We start from the raw sequence: 16,285 nt of genomic DNA, 5'->3' as shown, positions 1-16,285 counted from the left end.
AAGATTCACGATCTTCGAGGAGAAAATCAAGTTTTTGCTACGAGAAGATCTATGATCTTTTTCGTGAAAAATATCCCCGATCTTTTAAGAGACCAAAGATTTTTCTATGAGAAGATTCGCCATCTTTTAGGGAGAACACCCACCGTCGCCTAGGAGAAGAACCACGAGAAGATGCACGAGTTTTTTATAAGTAAATTCATAATCTTCTAGGAGAAAATTCACGACCGTTTAATAGAACTAGGAGAAGATCCTTGATCTTCCAGAAGAATCGTCTTCTATTGATTATTATTTTTTATTTTTGGTTTTGTTTTTTTTATACATTTTTCTAATATTTATTTCTGAACGTGACTAGAATTACTTAGAACTAATTCCCATTTCCATTTTCCGCAGTTTTCTTAATTATCGTAATACGATCCTCTACAACGGGATAGACGAATTCATGCTTTTTCAGATATTGACTTAAGGCGGCAGCATCCTTCACTTGCATACGTTGTGGTTTCGGACCATTTGACTCTACAAAAGTATAACCATCACCACCATTTGCTAAGTACGAGGGAACAATAACATTGTATAAAGGACTTCAGTGCTGACCACACGACTACCCACTGGATTATTGTAATCATAGGTGGTGTGTATGCCGGCCATTTGTAGGAAACCTCCTTTCGATTCTGTTTCATGCATTGAAGCTGAATGTTCCAAAACGCCCATTAGGGTGCGGCCACTAATTTGACAGACATATAAATCATTTTTGAAGGGCAATACACTTGCGACGTCTATTGCCAAGATTGAGCCATCGGAACGTTTTTCAATTGAACTGCGAATACCTATAAGAAATAGAGGAGATTTTTTTAGTAAGAAATAGTTCCTAAAACTGTTATTCCATACTTACTCCCACCCTGCATAAAGGCTATGGCAGCATCTGTCCAATATGCCCCTCCAAAATCTTCCAAAATCCTAGCATAGACCATTGCATCGGTTATCAAATTGCCCAAATTGCATTCTTGATGGCGGCAAACCTTTCGAATGCCCTCCAAATGTACCTTGGTGTGGCCAACAGTATCATCCTCCAACTCCTTGACTTTGGGACGATAAACCTCCAATAATTGCAAGACATCTTCCTCTTGAGGTATTTGCGAATCCAAAAGTATGGGCGATCCATGGAAGTCCAACAGATTGCCCTCATGGTCGAACTGAAAGAAGAAGAAATCTAGCTTTAAGTATTTAGGAAATTGAGTGTCTTGGGATCCCCATACCTTAACATATAACTTCCCCATATATTTGGTGTAGGCATAGGCCTGAATCACTGGAACTTGTTTGCCACTTGTTTGATTTACCACAGTGGGATAGGCACCATCAATGCTCTCCAAATCCGGTTGTTGGCCATTATATAAAAAAGTATTGGTGTGGCCACCAATAACCAAATCTACATCGGGACACATGGCAGCAATTTCCATATCCTTGTCATAACCCGAGTGGCCCAAGGCTACAATAATGTTAACTCCCTGTTCCCTTAAAAAGGCTGATTCTCGGCTGCAACATAAAATCTATTGCATCAAATTACAATTCATGACCTGACCTCTACTTACTTTATGGCTTCAATTTCATCGGTGAACAGTTTCTGCTTGCAATTCGTCAGTTTCATGGTATCTGGGGTAATGTAGCCGATTACACCTATCTTGGTACCATTAATCTCCAGTATGGTAGAGTTGGATAAATTTTTCGTCTCCATTAGTTCAGGAACAGATGATAGATCCAAATTAGCTGCCACAATTGGAAATTCCACTTTGTTGAGGAATGGAATTACTCCCGAGATACCGGCATCAAATTCATGATTACCCAGTGACTGCAAATATGGAGAATTGTAAGAGGTTTTGAGGTTATATCGAAAAATGTTCACTTACAGCGACATCTGGTTGCAGTGCATTGAGGAAAGCCGTTGCAATATCATCCTTGAATAAATAAAACCATGGAGTTCCCGTTGAGGTATCTCCAGCATTCATGAAGAGAACAGGAACACCAGTCTGCTTTGCTTCATCACGGTGTTTACGAACCCTGCAAAAATATCAAATTTTAAACTTCAATCGTTCGTGAGAAGACCTTAAAAAAATACAAGATATCTTCTTACCAAAGATTTTCTTGAAGAAGATATCAGATATTCCTATAGAAGGTAACAAATCTTCCTGACAACAAATCTTCCTGGAGAAGATAACAGATCTTCCTCAAGAAAATCACAGGTCTTTCGCAAAAAGATCACAAATCTTCCTTAATATGAACAGAGTTGTTCCCCAAAAAGATAATGTATCTTCATCAAGAAGAGGACAGATCTTCAACAAGAAGATCAGAGTTTTTCCTCAGAAAGATCACCGATCTTTCTCAAAAATCTTCTTTGAAGAAAATCACAGATCTTTCTCAAGAAGATAATAGATCTCTCTCAAGAACATCATTGATTTTGCTCTAGAAGGTCAGAGAACTAACAAAAGAGAGCTTCTCCCGGAAATTCAAATATCTTCCTTATGAAGATCACAGATCTTCCTCAAGAAGATCATAGGTCTTCCCAGAGAGGATCAACTATCTTCCTCAAGAAGATCACAGATCTTTAACAATAAGATCAACAACCTTTCTCAAGAGAATCACCGATCTCCCTCAATAAGAACACACGTTTTCATAAAGAAGATCACCGATTTTCCTAAAGAAGATCGCCGATCTTCCTAGAGAATATCAACTATCTTCCTCAAGAAGATCACAGATCTTTAACAAGAAGATCAACGAAGAGAATCACCGATCTTCCTCAATAGGATCACAAATTTTCATTAAGAAGATCACAAGTCGTGCTCTGGAAGATCACCAATCTTCCTTAACAAGATCGGCGGTGCTACTCAATAAGATCACATATCTTTCTTAAGCAGATTCTCTGATCTTCTCATAAGAAGATCAAAAAACTTCCTAAAGAAAATCATTGATGTTCCTCAAGAAGATCGCTGATATTCCTCAAAAAGATAACAGATCTTCCTGAAGAAGATCGGAGATTTCCATAAGAAGACCACCGATCTTTCTCTGGAAATCATAGATGTTCCTAAAGAAGTTCACAGATCTTCTACAAGAAGGTAACAGATTTTCCTCAAGAAGATCAGAAATATTCCTCAATAAGATTAGAAATCTTCCTCAAGAAGATCGTTGATCTTTCTCAAGAACATGATCTTTTTAAAGAACATCACAGACCTTCATAAAGAAATTCAGTGATCTAGAAGATCACAGATCTCCCTGAAGATCATAGATCTTCCTTAAAAAGATCAGAGATCTCAAGAAAAAGATCGATCGTCCTCAAGAAGATATCAGATCTTCTTTTGAAGATCGTCATCAGATCACAGATCTGCCTCAAGAAGATCACAAAACTTTAACAGATCAACGACCTTCCTCAAGAGAATCAGCGATCTTCCTCAATAGATCACTCATTTTTTCACATGTCTTTATCAAGAAGATCACCATTATTCCTTTAGAAGATCACGGGTGTTCCTCAAGAAGATTACAGACCTTCTTGAAAAAACATCAGAGATCATATTCAAAAAATCATAGAGAACTTTCTCAAGAAGATTATAAATCTTTCTTAAGAAGATCACCGGGGTTCCTCAAGAAGAAGAAGAAGATGTCTATCTTTCTTACGAATATCAAAGGATTTTCTTAAGACGATCATAAATCTTCCTTCAGAAGATCATAGATCTTCCTTACGAAGATCACAGATTTTCTTCAAGCAGATCGAAGGCCTTCCTCAAGAATATCAATAACTTTCCCCAAGAAGATCGTTGATCTTCCTCGAGATGATCGTTGATTTCCTCAAGAAAATAGCAGATCTTCCTCAAGAAGTTCACAGATATTCTGCAAGAAGATCACAGAACTTTCTCAAGAAGATCAAAAATATTCCTCAATAAGTTCAAAAGTCTTCTTCAAGAAGATCGTTGATCTTTCTCATGAAAATAACAGAACTTCTTCAAAAACGTTACGCTTTTTCCTCAAGAAGATTGCAGATCTTCCTCATGAAGATCGCAGATCTTTCTCAAGACGATCACAGATTTTCCTCATGACGATAACAGATTTTCTTCAAAAGCATCAGAGATCATCCTCAAGATCACGGATCTACCTCCGGAAAATCGTAGATCTTCGTTAAGAGAATACCAGATCTTCGTCAAGAATATCACAGGTCTTCTTCAAGAAGTCAACATATCCAATATCAAGAAGATGACAGGTCTTCCTAAAGAGATCATAAATCTTCCGCAAGGAAATCAAAGATTTCTTTCAAGAATGTAACAGATCTTTCTCAAGAAGATCACATACTTTCCTCAAGAAGATCAGAGATTTTCCACAAGAAAATCAGAGACTACCCTCAAGAATATAACGGATCTTCCACAAGAAAACTAAGGATATTTCTCAAGAAGATCGTAGCTCTTCCTTAAGAAGATCATTGATCTTTTTAAGCATACTACAGATGTTTCTGGAGAAGAGCACAGACCTCCATCTAGAAGATCACAGACCTTTCTCCAGACGATCAGAGATTTCTCTCAACAAGTTTAGAAATTTTCCTCGAGGTGATCATAAATCTTCCTCAAGAAGATTAGAGATCGTCCAGAAGATGGTCGGAGATCATTCACAAGAAGATCAGAGATCCTCCACAAGAAGATCAGAGATATTTCTCTAGAAGATCAATTATCCTTTTCAAGAACATCAGCGATCTTCCTCAAAAAGATCAGCGATCTTCCTTAAGAAGATCTGAGATTTTCCTTAAGAAGATCTAAGATTTTCCTTAAAAAGATCAGTGATCTTCCTTAAGAAAAGCAAAGATCTTCTTCTAGAAAATCTGACATCTTTCTTAAGAAAAAGATCAGAGTTCTTCCTCAAGAAGATCAGAGATCTTTTTCAAGAAGACCATTGATCTTCCTCGAGAAAATCAGAGACCTTCCTCATAAATATCGCAGGTCTTCCTCAAGAAGATTACAGATCTTCTTTAAGAAGGTCGTTCTCAAGAAGATCACAGATCTTCCTCAAGTGAATCAGAGATATTTCTCAAGAAGATGACAGGTATTCCTAAAGAAGATCACAAGTCTTCTGCAAGAAGATCAAAGATTTGTTTTAAGAATGTAACAGATCTTCCTCAGCAAGATCACATACCTTTCTCAAGAAGATCAGAGATTTTCCACAAGAAAATCAGAGATTACCCTCAAGAATATAACGGATCTTCCTCAAGAATACCACGGATCATAGAACTTTTTAAGCATACTACAGATGTTTCTGGAGAAGAGAACAGACCTCCATCTAGAAGATCACCGACCTTTCTCTAGACGATCAGAGATTTTTCTCAAGAAGTTCAGAGACTTTCCTCAAGGTGATCATAAATCTTCCTCAAGAAGATTAGAGAACGTCCAAGATATGGTCGGAGATCCTTCACAAGAAGATCAGAGATCCTCCACAAGAAGATCAGAGATATTTCTCTAGAAGATCAATTATCCTTTTCAAGAACACCAGTGGTCCTCCTCAAAAAGATCAGAGATCTTCCTTAAGAAGATCTGAGATTTTCCTTAAGAAGATCTGAGATTTTCCTTAAAAAGATCAGCGATCTTCCTTAAGAAAAGCAAAGATCTTCTTCTAGAAAATCTGACATCTTTCTTAAGAAAAAGATCAGAGTTCTTCCTCAAGAAGATCAGAGATCTTTTTCAAGAAGACCATTGATCTTCATCGAGAAAATCAGAGACCTTTCTCATGAATATCGCAGGTCTTCCTCAAGAAGATTACAGATCTTCTTAAAGAAGATCGTTGATCTTTCTCAAGAAGATCAGAGATCTTCCTCAAGTGAATCAGAGATATTTCTCAAGAAGATGACAGGTCTTCCTAAAGAAGATCATAAGTCTTCCGCAAGGAGATCAAAGATTTGTTTGAAGAATGTAACAGATCTTTCTCAACAAGATCACATGCTTTCCTCAAGAAGGTCAGAGATTTTCCACAAGAAAATCAGAAATTACCCTCAATAATATAACGGATCTTCCTAAAGAAGACTACGGATATTTCTCAAGAAGATAGTAGCTCGAGGTGATCATAAATCTTCTTCAAGAAGATTAGAGATCGTCCAGAAGATGGTCGGAGATCCTTCACAAGAAGATCAGAGATCCTCCACAAGAAGATCAGAGATATTTCTCTAGAAGATCAATTATCCTTTTCAAGAACATCGGTGATCTTCCTCAAAAATATCAGAGATCTTCCTTAAGAAGATCTGAGATTTTCCTTAAAAAGATCAGCGATCTTCCTGAAGAAAATTAAAGATCTTCTTCTAGAAAATATGACATCTTTCTTAAGAAAAAGATCAGGTTTCTTCCTCAAGAAGATCAGAGATCTTTTTCAAGAAAATCATTGTGTCGTCCTCAAAGAAGATCAGATTTTGGTACTCACACATTTGCCACCCTGCCAAAACCTCCATAACACTTATTAGCCTTGGCCAATTCTGGGGTACACTTTTCACTATTGGCACTGGTCTGTTCGAAGCGGGCATGCATATCATTGTTGTGTAAAATAATAAATTCTATGGATGCCGGCGGCGTCGACGCTACTTCAACACTTCCTCCATTGATGGGATTAGCAGCTGTCAGACCACAAAATAAAAAACAAAAGATCAGCAAGCAGCTCAGGCATGCAATAGCTGTCATCATTGTCCGCATCTCTGACCTATGATAAGAAAAAATAAATAAACGGGTTTTTTGATAATAAAATATTTTATTTACCAATAAAATGATAATTTTTTTTTTATTTCTGAATAAAATATTATTGTGGGAATTTATTCTAATAATTCCTGTGAAACTCGAATCGTACCTTTTTGTTAGAATATTATTGGGATTTTTTAATTCTTCTAATCCGCCTGAAGTCTGAAACGCAACTGACAATATTCCCATCAATTTTTCATCCCAAAACCTAGACATTAGCCGCATAATCAGTTAAAGATCTTGGGAAACAATGTTTTGTTTTCAAAATATTAAGGGGAGAGAGCAGGGCTTTTATTATCTCTGTTCTAATAATCAAAGTAAAACAATGAAAGATTAATAAAAACATTTTGGATTTGTTGTTATTTTTATTGAGGATTAATATCAGAAGTATGTACATATGTATGTAGGTTTATATGGTATGAAAGTTCATATGCCTTTAAGTTGAACCGGTCTTTATTTTACCGCTAGTAATTCCAAACTCTTCCACAAACTCAAATATTTTTCAGGATAGCCGGTGCCTGACAAAATATACGATCACGCTTGTTTGAAATTATAGGCCTCTTATGTACCGAGGCCTTCTCATTTAAACAAACTTCTCATTCATGTACCATAGTGTCGACCCAACTTAAAAGATCGAAAACGATCTACTTGTAGTGCACTTAACCTTGAAATTACAGCTGGACAAACACACAAATATAAAAAACATAAAATTACCACATAATTGAAAGACCCAAAATTGTTTGTGTCGTTTGTGGTTTTGATGTTTTATTGAAATTTAGAAACAAAAAAAAAAATTAAAAATTATTTTAATTGTGGTTTCCGTATTGCATTTCAAAAATAATTCTATTTCATTATTATATTTTTGGATGAATCACACAATACTAGTAAAATAAGTTGGCGAAATTTTCAGGCTATTTTAAGGCACACCAAGTTCCAAATAATGTGCAAAGCCACAAAATGCAAATGCCACAAACAAAAATATACACCATTGTTATGATGATGATGGAAATCCCGAAGGTATTAATTTCTTTGGCCATCGAACACGAACATTAGGTCCGTTTGTTTACGCTAAAACTTGTAACAATTTGTACCAATTGTTGCTGGAAATCGTCTGTTAACACAAGAAAAAAAAAAAGCAAAAGGGAGCGAATCGAGAGAGACATTTTGACAGTTTTGTTGGTGAGAGTTTGCATATTCTTGCTGGACTAATTTCTTCTAGCAAGCACTTGCAAACTCTTCTTCCTGATAACAATCAGCTGTTTTTAATTATTCGGTGATTTATGTTTGTAAAAATGAAAAACAATTTTATTGTGGAAATAGAAAGGCTAATTGTATTGTTTTTTTTTTTCGAAGAACAAAGTTGCATAGTTGAAAAATTCATTTTTTGGGTAATTTTCTTTTTTATTTTAAATAAAATACAAAATTTCTGCTTCCTTTGGTTCCTTTATTGGCGGACAAATCCCAGCAAAATAAATTGGAAGTAGTGCAATGTAGACTAGTTCTTTCACGGCATGTTTTTATGCAGTTCAAACGGAGTCGTGAAAAAGGCACTCTATTCCTCACATTTTAACCGCATTTGGATGCAATCCAAAGAATCACATCCATTTGTCACATGTTAACAACATTCGGAGGCAGTTCAACGGAGTCGTGAAAAAGGCACTCCAATTCCTCACAATTTAACAGCATCCGGATGCAGTGCAAACGGAGTCGTGAAAAAGGCACTCCGTTCACTACATTTTATTAGCAGTTGTTAGAGATCCCTACATGTACATAAATCAGTTTGTACATCTCTACAGGCAGCGGAATACATTTCCAAAAAGAGATAATCGTGTTAACATTTCCAAACATTTGTTAATACAAACTAAATAATATTTAATTTGTGAACATTTTTCCGGTAACTCACGAGAAGAAAATTTCCCAATGGAGTGCTGTTGGAGTACATGTCGAAATCTTAACTGGTGATGGGAAGACAATATCAAACCCATTTAGCAGATGAAGCAAAAGCACTTAAGCTTGGATTAAATGAAGAGCGGAGGAAACACACATGTTTGCGATTGAATTCAATAGAGAATTTTCATAATTTGTGTTAATTTAATAAAGTTGTTAATATTTTTGTTTTACACAAATAATAAATGCATTTTATTTTGTTATTCAAAACACGTGCTCTGCAATGGAGTGCCTCTTTCCGGGGTCACTCCCTTGTAAAAATCATGAGTGAAAATGCATAATTTGATGCACTTCCAAATCAATTTCACATATCATTTAACAGCCTATTTGGAGGCAAACTTTTCGCTGGGATTGTTCTGTTTTGGCAAGCCTGCTGATTGCTTGCTGGTTTCTGCTGGGAAGGTGTCTGTTTACTTTTCACAATTTCCTTGCAAAGAGAATAAAAAGTCCTTACTCTCTGAGAAAGTTATTGCTGGACAATTCTTGCTGGGAAATTAACCAGACGGACCTATTATAAACAAATTTCAAAAGGAAACATCAATTTCCGTTGTATTTGAAAATTTGATACTTGAGCAGTTACATTGTTGGTGAAAATACATACATGCAACTTTTTTGAGAAGACGAATTTAAATTTTCATTAATTTTGTGTTCCTATTAAAAGACGAAAAGGTCATCTGTCTAAACGATAACCTTGTTCTAATTAATAAAGAATAGGAAAATAAAGTGAAATGTTTTCAAAGAAATTGTTGTTGTACTATCAAAGAATCTAAACATGTTATTGCTTTTAAAATTTTAAAGGAACAAATGGTGGCAGTTGGATTTATACAGGGCAATTATCTCAGACAGTATGGACTTAAACGCGATAAAAATTATACTGTCGTAATATGAGCGGCACGGGCCCTTGTAAATATTTAAAAGCGATCCTAGACATGTCTCTAAAATGTACTTAAGCAAAAATGTTGAACTTTTGTGAATGAGGTACCTTGCGAACTCTTGGAACTTGTGGCCCGGGCCGGGGAATCGAACCACCGACCTTATGTGTGCAAGCGGGTGTGCATACCATTGCACCACGGTGGCAATATTAATTTAGTTATTATTAATATTAATTTGAAATATTTTTATTGTTAATTATTAATAATGTTATTAATATATTAATTAATAGTTAATTTTATTCTTATTATTACTATTTGTATATTTGTTAAAATTCAAAATTAAATGCTAAAAAACACAAAAAAAATATTTAGTTTTTTCATTCTACCCAAGTACCTACTTGGAAAAAATTAGGTAATTTTTTCCAAGTTTTCCCCTTATTTTCTTGTATTAATAAATTATATTCTTATATTAATAAACACAATAAATAATTAAAATAATAGTTAATTAAGATAAGTAGTGATCAAGTGAACACGATTAATGACCTTGACGAATTTCTCCATTATCTTCATAAATTGGTATGGTTTTTGGTCTAACAATGGGTGGGAGTTTGGGATTACGGGGTGGTATGGCCATGTTAACGGTGAATGGAAAGCGCTAAAAAAAAACAATATTAGTAAAATATACATATAATAGGGTTTTTTTACTTACACCACTAGGAGCCGAAGGAGCACCATGTTCCAACTGTGCTTTACACTCAGCTTGAGGTAAAATTACAACCAAGGAGCAAATTGCAATGAGTAAAAGGATAAAGGAGTGAAGACAACTTTGAGGAGACATAATGGGAGGTATAAGTTAAGTAACGAAATGCAAGCTCTGTTTTGAGGCTTAGAAGTGGAATGTGTTTGTTAAGTGTATCTATCTGTAACACCATTTATATTCCAAAAAGAAATAAATTCTCCTGCTTGAGTGAATGTTGAATCATCGATGGAAAGGATGGCGTGAAATAATATCTTACTTATTGTTTCCCGCTCTAATTTGCCATGCATGACATGGTGACATATATTAAACATTTTACCAAAGTATGACAAAGCACACGGGCAAAGAATAAGTCAATATTTAATTGTGATATTAATAACTTTTTACGCATTCTGTGCCTTTGGGATTATAAAGAACCAGACATTTGTATTTAGATTTATTTTTGCTCACCTTTATATGATTATTTCATAAAGTACCAGCGATAACGTCAAATTGAGAGTGAAAGCCATTGATGGTGACAGGAGAATGTAACACATTCTCCTTCGCCTGCATGGCTGCTTTTTCAGCTTGTAAGATGCCATGGAATGCAGCTAATGTTTGTTTATTTAATAATATGGGAAATTTTGTAAACAATGATATCTATAAATGTGATGACAGTTATTAAGTTGTCAATGACCTAATGGGATTATTGTTGTGACAGTAGGTTTAGTTTTATGTTATTAAAATTATCTTCTGATTATAGAACAAGTAAAAAAGTATCAGTCGGCTTTGCCGACAGAGATATACCCTCAGCGTATCTATATTGAAACATTTTTTTTTCCAAAATACGTATGTATTTAGTGGGTTTTAAAAATGTTGGGCGTTGATTAGGATTAAAGATCAAAAGTTTTGAGGAGGAGATACTAAAAGGAATGGATCGACATTGACCGTCATGGAAATGGATCTCCAGCCACAACATATGGTGTCATAGGGGGTTTTTACACTCTTCGGGCTGTTTGCTCAAGAAGTATGGACTTGCCCCTAAAAAACTTTTCCCTTCGTAATTCAGGCAGCGAATGCAAGTTGCTTCAACGAAAATCAAAGTGATTCGATATTAGGTCTTAAAGTGAACTTATCCGAAATTTTGTGTGGGAGGTACCGGATGGAGTGGACAAATACAGTCCATATTTGAACCTGATCTATATCTGGTAGATATATTAGGATGTGTAAAGTATAGACCAATTCGGCCACTCCCTTCAATAGTTACCGTACGAACAATTTTTCCGAACATTTTTGAACTTTTGTGGGGGAGGTACCTGAAGGAGTGGACCGATATGGCTTATCTTCAGACTTAAACTATGTTTGGACAAAATATTACTAAGGCCATATTTTGCACCGAATCGGCAGATCCGTTCGAGAGTTATCTTGAGCTCCAACCACCTCACACGGTGTCACAGGGGTTTTTTGCAACTTTCATGCTATTTTCTCAAGAAGTATGGACTTGCCCCTGATGGTACTTGTACCGTCGTATGGAGGGCAGTGAATACAAGTTTCTAAAACAAAAATCAAAGCGATTCGAGAGATGGCCCTAAACTGAACTTTTGCGAAATTTTGTGTGGGAGGTACCCGAAGGAGTGGACCTATTGAGACCATATTGGAACCTCATATTACCCTGGTAGAAGGTTTACGCTATACAAAGTATGGACCAAATCGATCACTCCCTTCAACAGTTATCGTGCGCACAAACTTTCCGAACATTTTCGAACTTTTGTGGGGGAGGTACCGGAAGGAGTGGACCGATATAGCCCATCTTCGAACTTAAACTAAGTTTGGGCAAAATATTACGAAAGCCAAAATTTGAACCGAATCGGTTCATCCGTTCGAGAGTTATCGTGCGCTCCAGCCAGCAGGACAGACAGACAGACAGACAGACGGACGGACATGGCTAGATCGACTCCAAATTGTCTGAAACACATTTCGTCCAAACATACTTGGGGTCTAAAACCATTATTTCGATGAGGCACATTTTCGTCGTATCAAAGTGTATATACCCTCCATAGCCTAAAGGCTGAGGGTATAAAAATGGTTTATTTTGCAACAGTTAGGATATGTATTTTCTATAGACTTTAGGTTGGAAATACACACATTTTCTACTGATTTTAGCCAGAAAAGAAAATTCGTAAACAATAAACTAATTAATTGAGTACAATTTTGAGTAGATCTAGCAATGTCCGTCCGTCCGTCCGTCTGTCTGCTGGCAGGCGGGTGCGCACGATAACTCTCGAACGCATCAATCGATTCGGTTCAAATTTTGGGTATCGAAATATTTTGTCCAGATTCGATTTAAGTTCGAAGATGGGCCATATAGGTCCACTCCTTCAGGTACCTCCCCCACAAATGTTCAAAAATTGTCGCAAAACTTGTGCGCACGATAACTCTTGTAGGGAATAACTGATTTGGTCCATACTTTGCACATCGTGTAATTTCTACCAAACTTAGATGAGGTTCCAACATGGACTCAATCGTTCTACTCCTTCGGGTACCTCCCACACAAAATTTCGGAAAAGTTCAGTTTAGGACCTGGTCTCGGATCGATTTGATTTTTGTTTACGCAAGTTGTATTCGCTGTCCTCTATACGACGCTGTAAGTTTCATTAGGGGCAAGTCCATACTTCCTGAGAAAATTGCCTGAAAGTTACAAAAAACCCTTTGACACCGTGTGTAGTGGTTGGAGCTCAAGATAACTCTCGAACGGATCTGCCGATTCGGTCCAAAATTTGGCTTTCGTAATATTTTGTCCAAACTTAGTTCAAGTTCAAAGATGGATTATATCGGTCCACTCCTTCCGGTACCTCCCCCACTAAAGTTCGACAATTTTCGGAAAATTTGTGCGTACGATTACTTTTGAAGGGAGTAACCGAATTGGTCCATACTTTGCACATTATGAAATTTCTACCAGACTTAGATGAGTTCCAATATGGACTCAATCGGTAAACTCGTTCGAGTACCTCCCACACAAAATTTCGGAAAAGTTCCGTTTAGGACCTGCTCTCGAATCGCCTTGGTTTTTGTGGTAGCATCTTGTATTCACTGTCCCCTATACCAAGGTAAAAGTTTCCTCAGGGGCAAGTCCATACTTCCTGAAAAAATAGTCTGAAAGTTGAAAAACAAACCCTATGACACCATGTTTATGGGTGGAATCGCAAGATAATTCTCGAACGGAAATGCCGATTCCGGCCAAAATTTGGCCTTCGTAATATTGTTTCCAAACTTAGTTTAAGTTCGTAGATAAGCCATATCGGTCCACTCCTTCAGGTACCTACCCCACAAAAGTTCAAAAATATTCGGAAAAATTGTGCGCACGATAACTCTTGATGGGAGTGACCGATATGGTCCATACTTTACACATGCTCATAATATCTACCAGATATAGATCATGTTCGAATATGGACTATATTTGTCCACTCCATCCTGCTTTTGATTTTTGTTGAAGCAACTTACATTCGCTGCCTCAATTGCGATGGTAAAAGTTGTTTCAGGGGCAAGTCCATACTTCTTGAGAAAACAGCCCGAAGGGTGTAAAACCTATCCTATGGCACCCCCATGGTCTATGTCGGTCCATTCCTTTAAGTACCTTTTCCGCAAAATTTTTGAACTTTAATCCTAATCAAAATTTTTGTCAGTTCATATGAACAAAATTTTGAAACCCCCTAAATACATAAGTTTTTTGTGAAAAAAGTGTTCCAATTTGCACAGGCTGAGGGTATATCTATGTCGGCAAAGCCGACTGATACTTTTTTACTTGTTTTCTACTATCGTTAACAAGTTCACAGATCATCCTCAAGAAGATCAGAGATCTTCCTACCAAAATCAGGGATATTCTCCAAATAGATCGAAGATCTTCCCACAAGAAGATCGATGATCTTTCTCAAGAAGATTAGAGATTTTTTTAATGAAAGTAGAAGGTCATTTTCTTTAAGAAGTTCAAAGATCTACCAAAAGTAGATCAGAGATCTTCCCCAGGAAGGTCACAGATCTTTCAGAAAAAGTTATAGGAAATTTAAAAAGATCGGAGATCTTTTGGATGAAGTTCAGAGATATTTATCGAGAAAATCAGATACATATCTATCCTATTCCTAAAGGCCTCGATACATATGGTCCATTGAGTGCCGCGTTACAACGACCACATGAAAACTTCAAGAACAAACTTGTCATCACTTGCCTTTATAAGTTCAGAATTCAAGGAATTCAAAAAAAATATTTACGAAGATCAAAGGTCTGCATATGAAAAAGGTCAGAGATGATGTTCCTCAGGGAGATCGCATAAAATCCTCAAGAAAATTATAGATGTCTCAGAGATTCACCTCAAGACGAAAGAGAAGGGGATGATAAATCTTCCTGAATAAGATCAGAGTTCTTCTTTCGGTAGGAAATGAAGACCAGAGATCTTCCTCAAGAAGATCAGAGACGGACGCTCCTCTAGAATATCAAAGATTTGCCTACTGAAGAATATCCTGTCTTCTTGATTTTTTTTGAAGATCAAAGTTCAAAGAGATCAGAGAACTTTACTCAAGATAATCACATCGTATCCCTGGGAAATATTTTGTGACTTTCGATCAGTGTTGATGAAATGGCAATGGGTACAAACCCGGGTATTTACCCAAATTGTTGGTTTAAACTACAAAAAATAAAATTATGAAATTAGATGCGAAAACGCAGTGTTTTACCAAATTTTAAATGACTATGACTATGCCACCGTGGTGCAATGGTATGCACTCCCGCCTTGCACGCTAAAGGTCGTGGGTTCAATTCCCCGGCCAGTCAACATCAAACACTTTTCAACGGTGGCAAAATACCCCTCAATAATGTTGGCGACATTTTCTGAGTATTTCAGCCTTTTAAAACTTCTCTACAAGTGGTGTCTTAGACACGCCGTTCGGACTCGGCGATAAACAGTAGGTCCCATATCATTGAGCTAATATGAATCGGGGTGCACTCATTGATATGAGAGAAGTCTCCCCTGTCCCGCCTGGGATGTTTGTTTAACAATTAACAATGAATAAAATTACCGTTACGGGGAAAGTTAAAATATGATCAATTTTGGTCCATATTTTGCTAAATCTCTCATATGTTGTGACTTCATATTTTCGGTATTTGACAACTTTTAGAGCAGTTTGTTGTATATCTTCTTGCAGAAAATCATAAATGCTGAATCGAAATGCAAACTTTATGATATATCAGATGAATTAACCCAAGATTTCAGCGGATAATCTTGAGATTTGCATCCCCCTCGAAAAAGCTATAATTTTTGCATTCTTCACTAACTGCTTTGCACAAGCAACTGCAACGACCGATTTGACGTATAAAAAGTTTAGTCCGCGTGTTTTTATCGCTTTTCTGGTATTCTTTTTGATTTTCTGTCTGACAGAAAAAAACAAAATTTTGATTTCAAAATAAAATTTTATTTACCCAAAAAAGATATTTATTTGGTATTTACCTGGTTTTTACCCAAGTTTTGGGTCAATGTACAATAATAAGGTAGCAGCAACTGCCGTTTTTGGTAACATAAGATGTCAAAATTTGACATAAATTCAATGCAATATGAATAGTACTTGCTGGCCACATTGTGGCAATGAAATATTTGACATTTTTGCCCAATGTGACCATAGCTTATGTTGTCAATTCCATTGAATATGTATCAAACAATTCCCAGCCAGCCGATGACTTATACCCCGTTTGCACTTAACCGGATTAACCCTGTGTGTTTGGGTTTGAAATGTAAATTGCATAACGTAAACGTCAAATAGATCGTCATAAAGAAGGTTAACCTGGCATATAACTCTAGTGCAAACGCCGTTTTATACATAGAAAATTTATGTCGTACCCATGGTGAAATAACAAGGTGTTACATCAAACCATACCCAACGTCAAATTTGGTTACAATAATGTATTATTGTGAATTGCTTGTTTACATTTTGTATGTGTTTTTA

General features: G+C 36.5%; 1 pseudogene; it reads right to left on the bottom strand.

Annotated features, from left to right (window-relative positions):
- Positions 1 to 273: 273 nt before the first annotated feature.
- On the bottom strand, positions 274 to 6,971 carry LOC141387374 (protein 5NUC-like; annotated as a pseudogene).
- Between the last annotated feature and the right edge of the window lie 9,314 nt (positions 6,972 to 16,285).

This window comes from Musca autumnalis, unplaced genomic scaffold, assembly GCF_047663935.1.
Source record: "Musca autumnalis isolate F117 unplaced genomic scaffold, ASM4766393v1 scaffold_5, whole genome shotgun sequence".
NCBI lineage: Eukaryota > Metazoa > Arthropoda > Insecta > Diptera > Muscidae > Musca > Musca autumnalis.
Note: the sequence above shows the minus strand (reverse complement) of the source record. Positions and strands in the feature narration are given on the sequence as shown.